The sequence below is a fragment of the Pezoporus wallicus genome, unplaced genomic scaffold, assembly GCF_028554395.1.
Source record: "Pezoporus wallicus isolate ANWC-B61680 ecotype Strahan unplaced genomic scaffold, APGP_CSIRO_Pwel_v1 contig_4191, whole genome shotgun sequence".
Classification (NCBI taxonomy): domain Eukaryota; kingdom Metazoa; phylum Chordata; class Aves; order Psittaciformes; family Psittacidae; genus Pezoporus; species Pezoporus wallicus.
The window spans coordinates 4,819,035-4,833,654 of record NW_026641383.1 but is presented as its reverse complement, the minus strand read 5'-3'; the positions used below and the strand labels follow the sequence as shown (position 1 = coordinate 4,833,654).

Here is a 14,620-nt window from a genome sequence, read left to right as displayed (position 1 = left end):
CACGACATCGGGTTGCTCAGTTCAGGTAAGGTGTGATGCAGGAAAACCCTCCTAAATACATTTCAGCCTAGAAGAGTAGCTCCTGAAAAAAGCAAAACCAGAATATGCTGCAGTCACGGATCTCCAGTAACTGCAGAGAAGGGATCTGGCTGCGTTACACTGGGTGAAGCTACTTCAGGTTTTGTTCTTGCTCTAGCACTGTTACTTCTCTGAGTAATTACTCAGTATTTATACAGCACTTTCTTTTCCTGACTGATAGAACAGCTTGTTTGCCATAGCAACCCCAGTGATGACTCTGCTTCTTAAGTACCAAACACCTTCCAGCAGATGTGTATCAGTACTTAACATGAACTTTGGTACTTCTTGGTGGTTTAAAGCAAAAAGGATCTTTCATATTAATAAGAAGCCAAAGGGAGAAAATAAGGTATGCTACAACCTCATTAACTAAGATTGCATTGTAATCATCTTCAGTAATGCTTTTGCATCCCCTGTTGGTTTTGCTTTCCTTTGTCTATGCATGCACTTTAGAGTAAAAAAGTTAAAAGCAAAGATTTTCTTGAGAAATAAAAGGATACAGGTGCAGCTGTTGAAGGATATTTTTAGGCCAGTGTTTGACAAAGACGTTGTTAGCACTGCCAGAAACAACCGAAGGTGAGAGTGGATCTGTCTTTCCCTTAAGGGAAGTTCCTCTGGGGTCACAGTGATCCAGACTAAAAGGCTGCTGGATGCTTGCCGGGGCTGTCTGCAGCATTTGCAAGCAGTGACTCAGTTTCCTTCTAAAGCTGAGTGTGCTAGAGGAAGGCAAGGAATCCCTCATCTCTTGGCTGACCTCTTCTTCATCTTTCACAGAAATGTTGGTGCTGTTGCAAAAATCACAATAGGCTGCTGCTTCTTGTTGTGTCAGTACACAGGAATGGGCTGAGAGCAACGTCTGCCTTCACCAGCAGGTCCCAAAGGTATTGTCTTGGCTGGGAGTTAGCCTCATTGTTGAGCAATATATTGGAGTGATTTACTTGCTCTGAGAAGACAGACCTTCCTCTTGCAGGTGTCTGACTCTTGTGGCTGGAGCTGCTTCAGCAGTGGGCAGCTGTGCCATTTCAGTGTGATTTCAGTGAAGGAAATGGAGAACATGGAATATTTTTCCAGCCTTGTAGTTTAATAACCAGCTTGTAAATGATAAAGGGGGAAGGGCTGCTCTGGGAATGGATAAGATGCAGGAAAGCAGGAAATCACGTATCACCACAAGCAACCATCCTCAGGTCTGATCACACTCCCTTTGAGATCAGCTGAGGCTTCCCCATCATTCATGCAGATACCCCTAAACGTGCTTATCTCTTTTTCTGGCAAGCTTTTGAGCTGTTCCTAGGCTGTGTGCAGCTGCAGCACCTGAGGCAGGTCAGCAGTTGTATGGATGGATTTGCAATGTCCTTTTGAGGCAAAGCATGCCAGATCCCGATGCTCTTGGGCTTGGTAACAACCACCATGATGCTCAGAGGTCTGGATGCAGCCCTAGAAATACCAATAACCAGCTGCAACTGGAAGCAAACCCAGCTCATAAACATTGCTGCAAACCAGGCCTGATGCATTTTGCTTTATGTTTGACCAGTTGTCAGGGTTTTGACTGGACAAAGTTTTTCTTAATATTCTCAGAATCTTCTTCCTTTGGGGTTAACTAAGGGCAAAAAGGAGATGATTCCTCTAAATAAACTTTCAGATGAGAAAATAGGAGACAGGACTGTAGGATCTTTTTATAAAGAAACACATAATTACAAATAAAACCAACCAAAACCAAACCACCAAAGAAACCCATTCAAAAGTATGAAAGAGAAGGCCTAAGTATCAATGCCTTTGAGGAAGGCTTGGCCTGCAAAGCTCCAAAGCAAGTCATAATCCTGTAATTGGTGGATTTCTGCACCACCAGTTCTGCTTCTTGAAGCAGTAAATTCATCTTTGCATCGCTGTTTAGGGAAAACCTCAGGGTCTTTAAAGCAGAAGTAATAGCAACAGGGGATGGCAACACAACATCATCTCCTTGGGCATCATAGGCCTTGTGCAAGGTCTTCAGGGATGCTCTGCTGCAAAAAAGAATGAAAATCCATTATTTCTGCTTCATCTGTTGTCAGCACATAAGATAACTTGGTGCAAGGCAGGGTTCAGAAGGATTTAGCTTGCCAGTGTGAGCACACTGCAGTTAACCTTGATGTACTGAAACAAAGGTCAGGGTGAGATTTAAGTGGAGATTGAGGGGAAACTAGAAGCAGGTAAGCCCTGCTTAGCAAAGAGCCTTCTTCCCTGTATGGGAGATTGGCAGTGATGCATTTCATTTTGCAGGTATTTGGAGCTGTGAGAGTGAAGGCAGAGCTCGGGATAAGGTATCAGCCTGACCTTAATCTGGAATACATGGAGACCAGTGGTCTGGGCTAGGGCTTGCTCTTGGAAGTGTATGTTGGCTTTAACAGGTAGAATAGATCTGGCCATATTTGATGTTATGAGTATTTGAGACTGCAGGCATGAGGTTAAGAATAGTTTTAGAGTTTGTGTTTGGGTTCAAAGCTGGATAACACTTCTGCAGCATGTGTTTTTTCTTTTAGTAAAGAGCAAGGCAGAGCAGCATGTGAGGAAATGTTAGGAATATATATATGTATTTAGAAAAAGAGAGATATTAGAAAGAAAAGAAACAAAACCCAGGTGCAATATTTCATTTGCACAGTGAATTATCCAGATCAATTCCTGACTGAATTGAACAGCTTCATCTTCTTGTTGAAACTACTTTGAAATCCACTCTTTTTCTCCCTGCTGCTACTCGGGACCCAACTGTGTAATGACAGCTGGGCTTCATCTGCATGGTTTCTGGAGCCGAAGGGATTGTGTTCTTCGCAGCTTATTACTGGTAGGACATCTACAGAAAGTGCTTTTCCATTTGCATTCCAAAACTCAGCTTCCCCAGCTGCAATCTTCTACTCAGGAGTTGACACCTGTAAAGGAAAAACAAATTGCAGCTTTTAATTTTTCCATTGATATAGTAATTGTTTTCTCTGTGTAACGGGGATACCTGGAAGAGATGCAAAGTGCTCTTTCCTGCCGGTCTGATAGGTTCTATTTTAAAGGGAAATTGAGGGATCTCCACACTTCCATGCTCCTGCTGCAAATCTCCAGGAAAACTGAGATACTAAATAGGTGTTGGCTTGTGCTCAAGTTCCTGTGGCATTTTGTAAAGCCTGCTTTCCTTGAGAGAAAGAGATCTTTAATGCTGTTTCACCTGCTTATAACCCTCCTTCTTCTTCTCCCCACCTTTGACAATATCGACCCTGTGGAGGCAGTAGAACCCTGAAACCTTGTAAGAGTTTCTGTTTGTGTGAGTTGTGGGAAGTTCTGCTTGTCCACTGCCCCATATCTCTATCCATGGGGGCAGGCTGGGTTAAAGCTAGGGCTGGGATCAGATTCCCCTGTCTCCATAGTGTTGGTAGCAGCTACTGCTTCCCCGGGAGGACCTGCTGGAGATTGGGGGTTTGAAGATGCCCCATACCTGTGTATGATGTGCTGTATATCACCCCAGCACTCTAGTGCTGTTGTTCTTGTCTCCCTCCTTGGAGTCAAAAGAAATGGAATGGAGGCATCTTCCTGCTGAGGAAGTTGTAGCTAATACTAGACCTGCCCTGATAAAATCCACTCTTCCCTGTTCCTGCAGGAACTTGGAGACCGTGGCAAGGGCCATCGTCTCCTGATGCTTTCCCATGCAGGCAAAATGCACAACCCCACTGAAAGCTGAGCTGGGGCTGCAGCACCCTTTGCTGGTCTCACATTGTGCTGGAAGGCGCTGAGCCACTGATGGGGCAAAGCAGGGCTGCTGCCTGCACCGTTGTTGCTGCCTTCCCTCCTTATGCTGCTGCAACATGTGTTTTCTTGATGGGAAGAGTAATATTTTGTGACAAAGGTAGAGCAGCAGAAATTGCTCTCCTTTCTGACTGTCCTTCAGGGAAAATCTTTCAGATCTGACTCTCCGGGGGCTGAAATCAATGCAGGCGTTAAGCAACGTGGCTTTGCTATTTGGATAAAATAGCCTAGTTTTGATTAGGTGGGGAATCGGAGGATAAAGGGATTTCTTTTTCCCAGAATTGGGCATAGAATAGCAATGTAAAAAGCCGGATCAAATAGCTAAAGCCAATATCTTCCCCTTGAGTCTTTCTTTCGGTTCCTTTGTAGCACATCAACTTAAAAGAGACTTAAGCTCCAGTTTCTGAAGGTTGCTGAGTGGGAGGGTGAGAAATAAAAGACAAAGGGAGTTTCACAGCTGCAGCCTCTTAGGAAATTGTGGTAACAACCTGTCATCCTTGGAGTCCTGGCTGATAGCGCTTCTGCGTGTCCTTGTGCCTGTTGGTCTTTACCTAAATTATCTGCTATTTAATCTGATATTTAATGATGCCGTGTGACACTGGGTACAATGCAGTCCCTTTAGCGTGTTGTCCCCCTCCTGGTACTCAGGCATGCAGCATGGACAGGAGGGAAAATACGCTTTTTGATTACATTTTGCTCCTGATGTGTTAATCCTCTCCGGGCTGCTGAGCTGCTTAGTCTGTTGGCTACGTTTGGGCAATGCAGACAAGAAGCCGACGTGTACGCTTTCGCATGCCTGCAGACATACCTGTCCTTATTCCGTGTTCTTACAACTTGGTGTCAAAAGGACAAGACAGGTACAAAAATGCTTATTTTTAACATCTCCTATGTTAAAGAGCTATTCCTACTGGATTGGCATAGGGATACATGCTGCCATTTCCTCCAAAAAGGTGTTTTTCCTATGAAATACCTGCAATTTCCTTCCTAGATCAAAGCACAGCCATACATGATTGCAGATGGGGTGAGATTCCTGCACCCCCTTCCTCTGCAAGGTTGCACTGCTCAAACCCAGCTTTGCTGCTTGTATTCCTTATACTTCATTTTAGGGGCTAGGCCAGGCCTAAAAGGCTCTAGATGGGTGACAGGGCATGTGGACAGAGCCACTTATGACACAGGGGTGACAAACCTGACCCGGTGTAGGGGACTGGCAAACGCCTCACCCTGCACCCACAGAGCTGCCCTCAGGCACCAGCTCTGACTCCAGCTTCAATCCCACTTCTTCCCTGGTCTGCAGTAACTTCTTTTAGCCCTTCATGCCACCTGCCTGGATCTTAGTCTGATTTACAAGACACAAGCTTCCAGGCTACCTGAAATATATTGCAAGAAACAGCACAGATATCCCCACAGATGTGACAACAGAAGAGTAGGAAGAGGAAAGAATTCCCTTGGATATTTTGTCAGGTATATTTGGTGGGGATTTATTTCGAAGAGCTTGTTTTAATCATGTCTTTGGTTAAAAGAGAAAACTGTTTTATTAAGGGTACTTCTTCTACTTCTTTTCTGTAGAATTAATATTCACATTAAAAAATACAGCTTCCCCTTTGCATGCTAATTTTGACTGCTTATTTCTCCTCCTTTTAATTTTTTATGAAGTTATACCTGGCTCCCTGTAATCCTAAATTCACCATGAAGAAGGAACCTGAATGCTACTGCAAATCTGCTTGCTGATTTCCAAGGGTACCTTATGCAATATATGACTTGAAGAACAGGCACATTTCCTTCAGGAAAAGAATAAAAGAGGAGGGAAAAAGGGCAAGTTTTCTTGCTTCCCTGCTTCCAGAGAAAAGCTGGAACATTCAAAATCTAGAGGCTTCAGTAAGAGAAGATTCATAATGAGAAAATTTCTGAGTATTGTAGTATCTAAATAACATCCTGGGGTTTGGCAGCTTGTTTCATTATGTTTAGGGGGTTGTTGTCCTGTTGGGCTTTTTAACATCAGCAGCTGGTGGTACTGCATTGTATCTACTCTGGAATTACGCTTTGGTGTGGGGTATGACGCTAAAACAGGAATGGGATTCCAGAGTGATGTGGGTTCTCTCCTTAGGGAAAGTTCTCCCGCAGCTCATGTATAGCAGCTCACAGAAGATGGAGCTTATTGCAGCAAGGCCCTTGGCGAGCGCTGGGGACGCCCGCTCTGGTCGTGTCACCCTTTGTCCCTGGCACAGCCTCAGGATATTCCCATCACAGGTTAGATCTGGCTCCACATTCACCAGGGAGATGATTGTGCTGTGACTTTTCCAGCAGGGCACTGCGCAAGAGGCACCAGGCAACTGCTGCCTGCGTCCCAGGGTGCGATTTCTCTCCCTGGGGATATAACAGCCCTGGCTAGGAAGAGCAATTGGATGTACATTGGTTGTGACATTGTGCTTGAACCAGAACCAGGAGTCAAGAAGTGTAAAGCAGCCTCTGTCACTGCTTCCCTTAGGAGAGGATTTTGCTCTTGTTTAACTTCCCACACCTTTGCAAACCTTTTCTGTGTAGGCAGCTATTACTCTCTTGCTTCCATAATGTATCTTTAGTGAGCCCTTGTACAGAAACCACAAGGTACCTCTGACACCTTAAGCAGAAGCCATGGAACTTTTTATTCTATCTGTATGATTTTATTCTTTTACTGGACAGAGAAATGCACCACAACTCTAAGCAAGTGATGGGATGATCCTTGGTGAACAGAAGATGAAGCAATGGGTAAGTAGTTCCTTTAAGAGCAAAAAACATGTTCCATTAGTCAAGCCTTGTGCTGTTTTGAAGCTCACAGGCATGGCATTGTCAGTGTTTTTGTTACCTTTTCAATTTGAGCTACTGCTTAGTCAAGTAGACAGTGTCAAATCCTGATAAAGCAAACTCCAACATCCTGAAGTCAAATGATCACGTAATGCATCATGCACAAACTGAGATGGGTTTATTCTCCTTTCCATTCGCTTAGGAAACCTTTAATACATCCGAGAATTTAACCATGTCTGTCACTGCAGTGTAGATACAAACTGAGGTAGTTACTCCATTAATGACTGGAAAAGATGACATGGGTGTACCTTGGGTGACGTAGTTTACTGTGAGGTGTCCCTGCCCACAGCAGAAGGCTTGGAACTGGATGATCTTAAGGTCCTTTCCAACCCTAACTATTCTATGATTCTATAAAGATGGAGACAACTTGTGATGTCTGAAGTTCTGTGCGTGCAGGACAGCCTGTGTTTCAATCTGGAGAAATTCTGCTGCAATGTTCTTCATCTTCTCCACATTTTGATGGAAAAATCAAACATCAGAAATCAATTTTGATCGTCTGTTTCACATGAGGTGATGTCTTTTGAGGTAGTGTCATTTCAGCTGTATACCATGAAGTGTAATGTTTTATCATTCTGTCTTGCTTAGGAAAATCTGTTCTTGCCGAAATTATTTCTGTGCCACATCATCTTGAAATATTTCAAAACAGAGCAACATGAAAAGCTCATCTTGAAGTATTTGGCTTCTGTATTGTAGACATCAGAGCTCTCAGCTCTATAGGATCTGAGCACCTTCCAACAGCACATTAAACACCACGACTAACATCTGCCATGTTTTGTTTGCTTTTGCATCCTCCCCTTGGGGAAAATGCATGTGCAGTGGCATGCCAAGTGCTGGTCAGGTTTCTCTATAGGGGAATGATTTTCATTTTTCTTGTTCGGAAAGATGCATTCTCCTGAATTTCAGTGACAAAAGGTGAGATGGAAGACCTCATAGCAGCCTTCCAGTATCTGAAGGGGAGCTATAGGGATGCTGGGGAGGGACTCTTCATCAGGGACTGTAGTGACAAGGGGTAACGGGTTAAAACTGAAACAGAGGAAGTTTAGATTGGATACAAGGAAGAAGTTCTTTACTGTGAGGGTCGTGAGGCACTGGAATGGGTTGCCCAGGGAGGTTGTGGATGCTCCATCCCTGGCAGTGTTCAAGGCCAGGTTGGACAGAGCCTTGGGTGAGATGGTTTAGTGTGAGGTGTCCCTGCCCATGGCAGGGGGGGTGGAACGTGATGATCCTAAGGTCCTTTCCAACCCTAACTATTCTATGATTCTATGGAAGAAACACACAGCACCAGAGTGGCATGCAGAAATGCTTGTAGAGATCCTTACATGTGCTTGTAGGGCTGCCCCTCAGAACAAAGCAGCATGCCCTTGCTATGGCAGAACATGAACCGAAGGGTTACTCCTGGAAACTGTTGTGTGAGAGCTTTGGGCTTGGATTCATGCTCATTTGCCAAGGTTTGTGGTTGTGCAAAGGGAGACTTTTTTGGATGGGAGGTGGCAAAAGTGACACTATCTTGGGACTGCTGGCCTTTGTGCAGGAAGGGACTGACTTCAGTTTTGAGGAAGCCTGAAACTTCACCTCTCATGTGCAAGCCCTGTCCCTGTCTGCTGGCTCAGATGTCAGTAGTTAGGCATTATCTGCATTGCTAACTATTGTGATTGCTCACTGTTAAGTCACCAAATGAGATGAGAGGATCTCATTACAAAGAGCTGCACTATCTATTACTGATGCTGCTGTTTTAAATGAAGCTCATTTTGCCTTGGAATTTAAGAGCAGCAAACAGACTGGATGGAGGCACAAACAGTTTAATTATCCTGAAAATCAACTGGATTTGCCAGAGGAATGAGGAGCTTTAATAGAGTCAATGTTAAACAACCGTGCTATTTGTCTTTGCTCTGCATGAGAGGTGGCCAGTCCTCCAACCACTTGCAAATGGGTGCATGGCTGTTCTCACCTCCACCAGCAGCATCATTGCTCACTTGTACAGAAGTCACAGCTCAGTCACTCTAAAATGACAGTCAGCCACTGGCTTTGCTGTCCTGTAAAATGGCACATAACTCTCTAATTAATCTGGGCTCATTCCTAAATCCTCTGCTGCCTTACTAAATAAGCTGGACACAAATTACAAGCATCACTTGTCCTTTTCAAACTCTCCAGCACAGCTGCCAGTGCTCACTAGTTCTGGAATAAACAGTCCAGGGGCAGACCAGCGTCTTCTGGTCAGTAGTGCAAAAAAGGCATTGTACCAGGTAAAACAGTCCCCCAGTTCCTGAAACTGGGAGTTCCCAGCTTCCTAAATTCTCTATACCATATCCAAAGCAAATATTTTCCCAGGATTGTAGGTTTTATTAACTTAATTTTATTTATTTTATTTCTCAAATGTATCTCTGAATAACTAGATATGATGGGACAGAAGACTGCATGAATACGGAGTTGAGGAGGAATATGAACATTTTTGGATGGTATGGAAAGGAGGAAGAGACTGCCAAGAGCAGGCAGTCGTAGACTCATAGAATCATAGAATAGTTAGGGTTGGAAAGGACTTCAAGATCATCCAGTTCCAACCCCCTGCCATGGGGAGGGACACCTCACACTAAACCATGTCACCCAAGGCTCTGTCCAACCTGGCCTTGAGCACTGCCAGGGATGGAGCATTCACAACCTCCCTGGGCAACCCATTCCAGCGCCTCACCACCCTAACAGGAAAGAATTTCCTCCTTATATCCAATCTAAACTTCCCCTGTTTAAGTTTTAATCTGTTACCCCTTGTCCTCAAAGACAGGGAGAAGAGGAGAGACAGGAATGAATTTAAAGGCTGTGGAGGTAAAGGCAAAATTTAGAATCAAACTTACTGTAAGATTAGTAAGAACAGATGTATTTACATTGCATGTAATGCGCAGATCAAGGATGGCTGTTGTCAGCTCCCTCTGTAGGGATCAGGAAAGGTGCCGTCTTGGTTTTCCTCTCCCACCTCAGGGGTCAGCTATGTGTTTCCAGGGTTGTTTATGATTTCCAGCTGAAGGGTACGTGATGAGCTTTACTTCCTTGGAGTGACTGCTGCTGCTTATCCTAAACCTTTTAGTGTCTATTGCAGAGCAAACTAGGCTGCATGATAAATAACAAATGGTTAAAAGCCAGCAAGGAAGGAAATTGCTAGTTAACTAATCCTAATGAACATTGCCCCTGGATGATGTGCACACTCTGAGCTACCTTTGATGGGCACCAAATTCTCTTTCAGACTCACCTTTAGATGCTTTTTATGTGCCCTTCTCTCCAGCATTTTCATGTGCCTGTGATTTCCACTGCTGTTTGCTACCGCCGAGTCTGGTTGTTCGGGTCAGGGGACACATTGTCACTGAGTGCTGCATGGGCAGGCACAGGCTTCCAAAGGCGGGTTTCGTTGTTGTCTCTTTAAAACAGAAAGAGTATTCTTACTAGCAGAAAAAGAAGTTAAAATTGCAAACAGAAAACGGAAAGAGGAGACTCACCTGTCTTCCGATCATGATTATTCTATCAGAAGCACATCGGCATAATGAAGGGATAATTACTAACTGCGCCGAGTTCTGTTTTCACACATTTGTGACAATTAGGCATGGGAGCAGGCAGGTTGTCATTGATTTTTGGCAAAGCCCTTTAACAGGCACAAAGGAGCTTAAATGCAGGTAGGAAATGCTTCGTCTTTTGTAGCCCACCTCCACGTTTCTAGCAGGAGTAAACCCACCGATCAGCAGCAAATGCACAGTGTGGAGTTACACAAGCAATGCCCAATCGTTGTGATTCTTCATCGTAGCAAAAGAAGCAAGATGGTAAATACTGAAATACTAGGAGCCTCAAGTCCAGCAGTTACAATATCAGAAGGCTTTCTATCAACTTAGCAGCCCTCTTGCGTATGCACACAGAGTATGAAGTCTTTCACCCAAATTTAACTTGGTTTTGCTTTGGTTCCTGTACAGCGGTTCCATGAAGATCTGTTGTTCTCCATCACAAAAACCTCGAGTCCATGATCTGTTGGCAGAATAAGTTTGTCTGAAGGAATGCTCCTTCCCTGGCAGTGTTCAAGGCCAGGTTGGACAGAGCCTTGGGTGACATAGTTTAGTGTGAGGTGCCCCTGCCCATGACAGGGGGTTGGAACTGGATGATCTTAAGGTCCTTTCCACCCAAACCATTCTATGATTCTATGCTTCCATGGGATAGAAGACTCAGTATTTTCTCTGGTCTAACTGTAATAGCATATTGAAAGGCACATCCCACTGCGCAGGCTTGAAGGCCAAGGGATCTTAAGCCTATGCCTCCCACACAGTCAGAGCCTGATATTCCAGACCTGCCATTAGCACTGGACAGCCTCAACTTGAAATGCATGTTTTTTTCCTTATGTGAGTTAAAACCATTGGGACTGACTATCTTCAGTGATTCAAGCATGTACATCCCATGCTCAGCCTTATGCTTTTGCTCCAGATTTTGTTGTGCTAATTGCCATTCCAGGTGGCTATGAGTTAATTAGTTAGCTGTGTGTTTCAGGGTGCACCATAACTGTACATAAATAAATCGTTACTGAATAAAGAGTGCACAGATATAAATGCATTTGATGATGTGGCAGAAATGCTTTGGCTTGCACAGGACAACTGAAATGTATGTATTATTAGTGACCATATGTGGTTCTTTACATTAATTGGCTTCATTTGGGTTTTGAAGGTCTGGGAATAAGGAGCTTGATATGGAGTCATTGGTTTTTATTTATAATGGCCTGCTTTTCATGTCCTTAGCTTTCAGGCCAGCCTGTGCTTCATGAGGTACGATGGTGTTCCCTCAGATGCTAAAAAGGAACGTGTTTGGGTTTGGACATCTGGGAAAGGTGATTCAAAGGCAGCAAGATCTCCCATTGGTAAGGCACCACCAATAACTTCCAGCCCTGAGCAGCAATCCAGTGTCTTTCAAGTGTTTTCTTCTTCTTTGTCACCCTGCAGAATGAAACACGGAAGAAGGCAGCCAGAGTGTGAGTGGCAGCGTCCCCAGCTCTGTGTCACAGACTGAGGTTTTTGTGTCACCGCTAAGTAGGAAGCCAAGCACATGCTCTTTGCTCCCACCACCACACCTGGGCTGCTTATTCCCTCCATGGGTATGTCCAGGCCTGTATCTATCAGCTTTTCCATTCCTCCTTTATTTCTCCATGAGGCCAGTTTGCAACAGCTGCATCCTTGCCTTGCAGAGCACTGCGGCTGTCAGGGAAAAAGTGGGATGAAAAAGGCAGAGAGGATCAGCAGGATATGTGCAGTGATTCTTACAGAAGCAGTTTGGTATGTCACACCACCCATGGACACCCACCTTGGAGCTCACTGTGGATGGGCATCCATTCCACAGCTGTAGCATCCATCCCATCCCTGCAGCTAGGTCCCTGTGAGCACAGCAGTGGTCACACTGCTGAAGAGCTAAAGAGGGCTTTCTGGTGCTAAATTCTGTCTGTCTGATGTGTTTGTTGAGTCAGTGCCACACTGAGCATCCTGAAACACAGCCTGGGACTATTAGCACAGTTCATCATTTCAGTAAGTGCTTATGAGCCTTCAGGATGAGCCTGTTCTGTCACTGGAGTCGTTTACTTCAGCACAATGCATTTAAATTCACAGACCTCACAGAGATTTCCATGCATTTAAATGGAAAAGCTGAACACTTCCCTTTTCCTGTCCACATTATGCAGCATCGCCTTTCTCTGTACTTTATCCTATTTCAGAACTGTCATGAAAAACAAACCCAACTAAAAAAAGAAATCATTAAAGAAGTGTGCATCCTATCAGCCTGGTCTCGTCTCCTCTCACTGTACATACGGGAAGAAATCCCTTCTCCTGCTTCCCCTTCTCTTTCAGGTGTTTTCACTTCTTTCCTGGCTGCGATCTGTTATCTTTATCACTCCCCAGAGTGTTCTGGTTGCTCCAGTTGCCCAGCAAGCAAGCCCCTACTCCTTTTCTCCCCGTACATGTAGCATTCACTATTCCAGGACCATGAAGCTGCTGTTTTCTAAAGCATTTTTATATTTTTTTTTTCTTCCCTCAGCTACTCCAGAAATGGGAATTCTTTGTTATCAATCTATTCTGTACTGCTGGAACACCCCCTTTTCTTTGTCCACCTGAGTATATACGGATGGTGCAGTCGTTGCATCTTTCTCCTCCATCACTGATTGGTTTTAACATCTCTTGCTCTTTTGTATCGTTTAAGTCAGCTTTTGAGGAAGACTCAGCCACAGGCCTTCAACATGCATTGATATTATCATCATCATCATCATCATTAAAGTGTGATTGCCAGTCTAGCTTATTTTAGCCTTCTTCATCATGAGGAGAAGTTATGCTCTGGTAAGCCTGCCCCTTTTCATGTCCCTGCCTTTCAATCATTTGTTTACGCTGAGCAGTCATTCTTCTGCAAGGAAAGCAGCGTGGGTTCCCATGGGTTTGTCACGTTGGCCACAGAAAGAAGTCCTCTGTAGCAGAGACTAAACATGGAGAGAGTACATCTAGCTCTGGGGTTCACTGGTGGGCTGTTGCTGGTGGCAGGGGGATGTCAGCAGGAAGCATCGTTTGTTCTTGCTCTTGGCATGAGTTTGTGGCCCTTGTTATTGACTCTGCTGGGCAACAGCAATACACGCATCTCAAACACACCTTACACCTCGTTCTTACTGCAGCTGAAGGTCTTTGTGGGAAGATGTGGATGTTGGAGTTTGCACTGATCACAGATGGAGAGAGAAAGACACTGGAGCAGGTATGGGACTAGAGATCAAGGCTTTCATCTGTAATGCCTTGGTCTCTGACACTCCACAGAGATCCCTGGTGGCCAATGACTGCCTCTTCCAAAGAGGAATACGTCCTGGTAGCAAGATCTCCAGTTTGCGGTAAAAATAACTATTACTTACTTCACAGGCCCACAGAAAAGCACCTGCCTGGACTGCAGGAGACCAGCAAATCACAGGCATGAAGCAGACATGTCAGCTTCTGTGCAGAACACTTATCTGTGAATTTAGGCTGCCCCTTCTTCACATCTCCATGGAAAACCTTGGGATTATCTTGACTTTTATCCACACAGGGAAGGTGAAATGGTCTAAATGTTAATGATTCATGGGATGCAGGCTGCCTCTCAGTTTCAATAAATGCATTAGCCTCTTTGTGAAGAGCTGTTTTGAATTCATAGAACGTTTTTAAAGTTTCTTTCAAAGACTGTGTTTTTTCTTTCCTCTCATGTATCTCAGAAGAAACCAGCCTGCCAAACTGGGTCCAGGCAGCTCTTCTGAGATAGAGACATCCATCTCTGTGTACGATCTGTACTTGTGAAGCAGAGCACAAAGCCCTTTTCCCTATTTAATCCATATTAATTATCTCTCTTGCAGCTCCTCTATAGTTTCCACTCGATCCAGGCACCAAAACGTGTGCGGCTGCATCTTGAACAAACCAGGGCCTTTCACTGCACACCTGGCAAGTGAACACTCCAAAAATACAGTAAATAAAAAGGTTTAGTGCTGAAGGATTGAAGCTCTCTCCACGCTTGAAAACCGAATGCCGTGGGACTGGGGACTAAGGCAGATATTTTTAGTGCCATCAATATCTCCTGGAGTTGATATCTCCCAAGACAGATGGTTGTTTCCCACAGAACGTTGTCAAATGTTTGCTCAGCCAAGATCAATTTTGTTCCAAGTCCTTTCCCACCTTCTGGTGAAAGATATTTCACTTGCCAGACAAAAAATTAAAGAAACAGCATGAAACCGTGTCACTCCAGAGGGTTCTCGTTCCTATAGCTCTCCTCTGTCCTTCAGCCATGTGACTGACATCTCTTTCAGGGCCCATGGAACAATAATAGATGCACTCAGGGTGGAAGCACGATGCCAAACACCAAAGGCTCAGGTCTCATGTCAGAGGCTGATTTCCTCCGAGACCTACAAGTCACTTTTCAGCCTGTCAAAGGCCCTTGCTGCCAC

At 44.6% G+C, this 14,620-nt stretch overlaps 1 long non-coding RNA gene across 2 annotated transcripts; it reads left to right on the top strand.

Moving 5' to 3' along the window:
• The first annotated feature begins 301 nt into the window (after positions 1-301).
• Positions 302-14,407, top strand: LOC130606832 (uncharacterized). 2 transcript variants are annotated; one of them, XR_008974082.1, is made up of 3 exons: positions 302-424; positions 6,514-6,579; positions 14,036-14,407. It is a non-coding gene; the product is annotated as an uncharacterized LOC130606832 (long non-coding RNA). The 2 variants fall into 2 exon arrangements; XR_008974083.1 differs by lacking the exon at positions 302-424 and adding an exon at positions 5,071-5,295.
• The last annotated feature ends 213 nt before the right edge of the window (positions 14,408-14,620 follow it).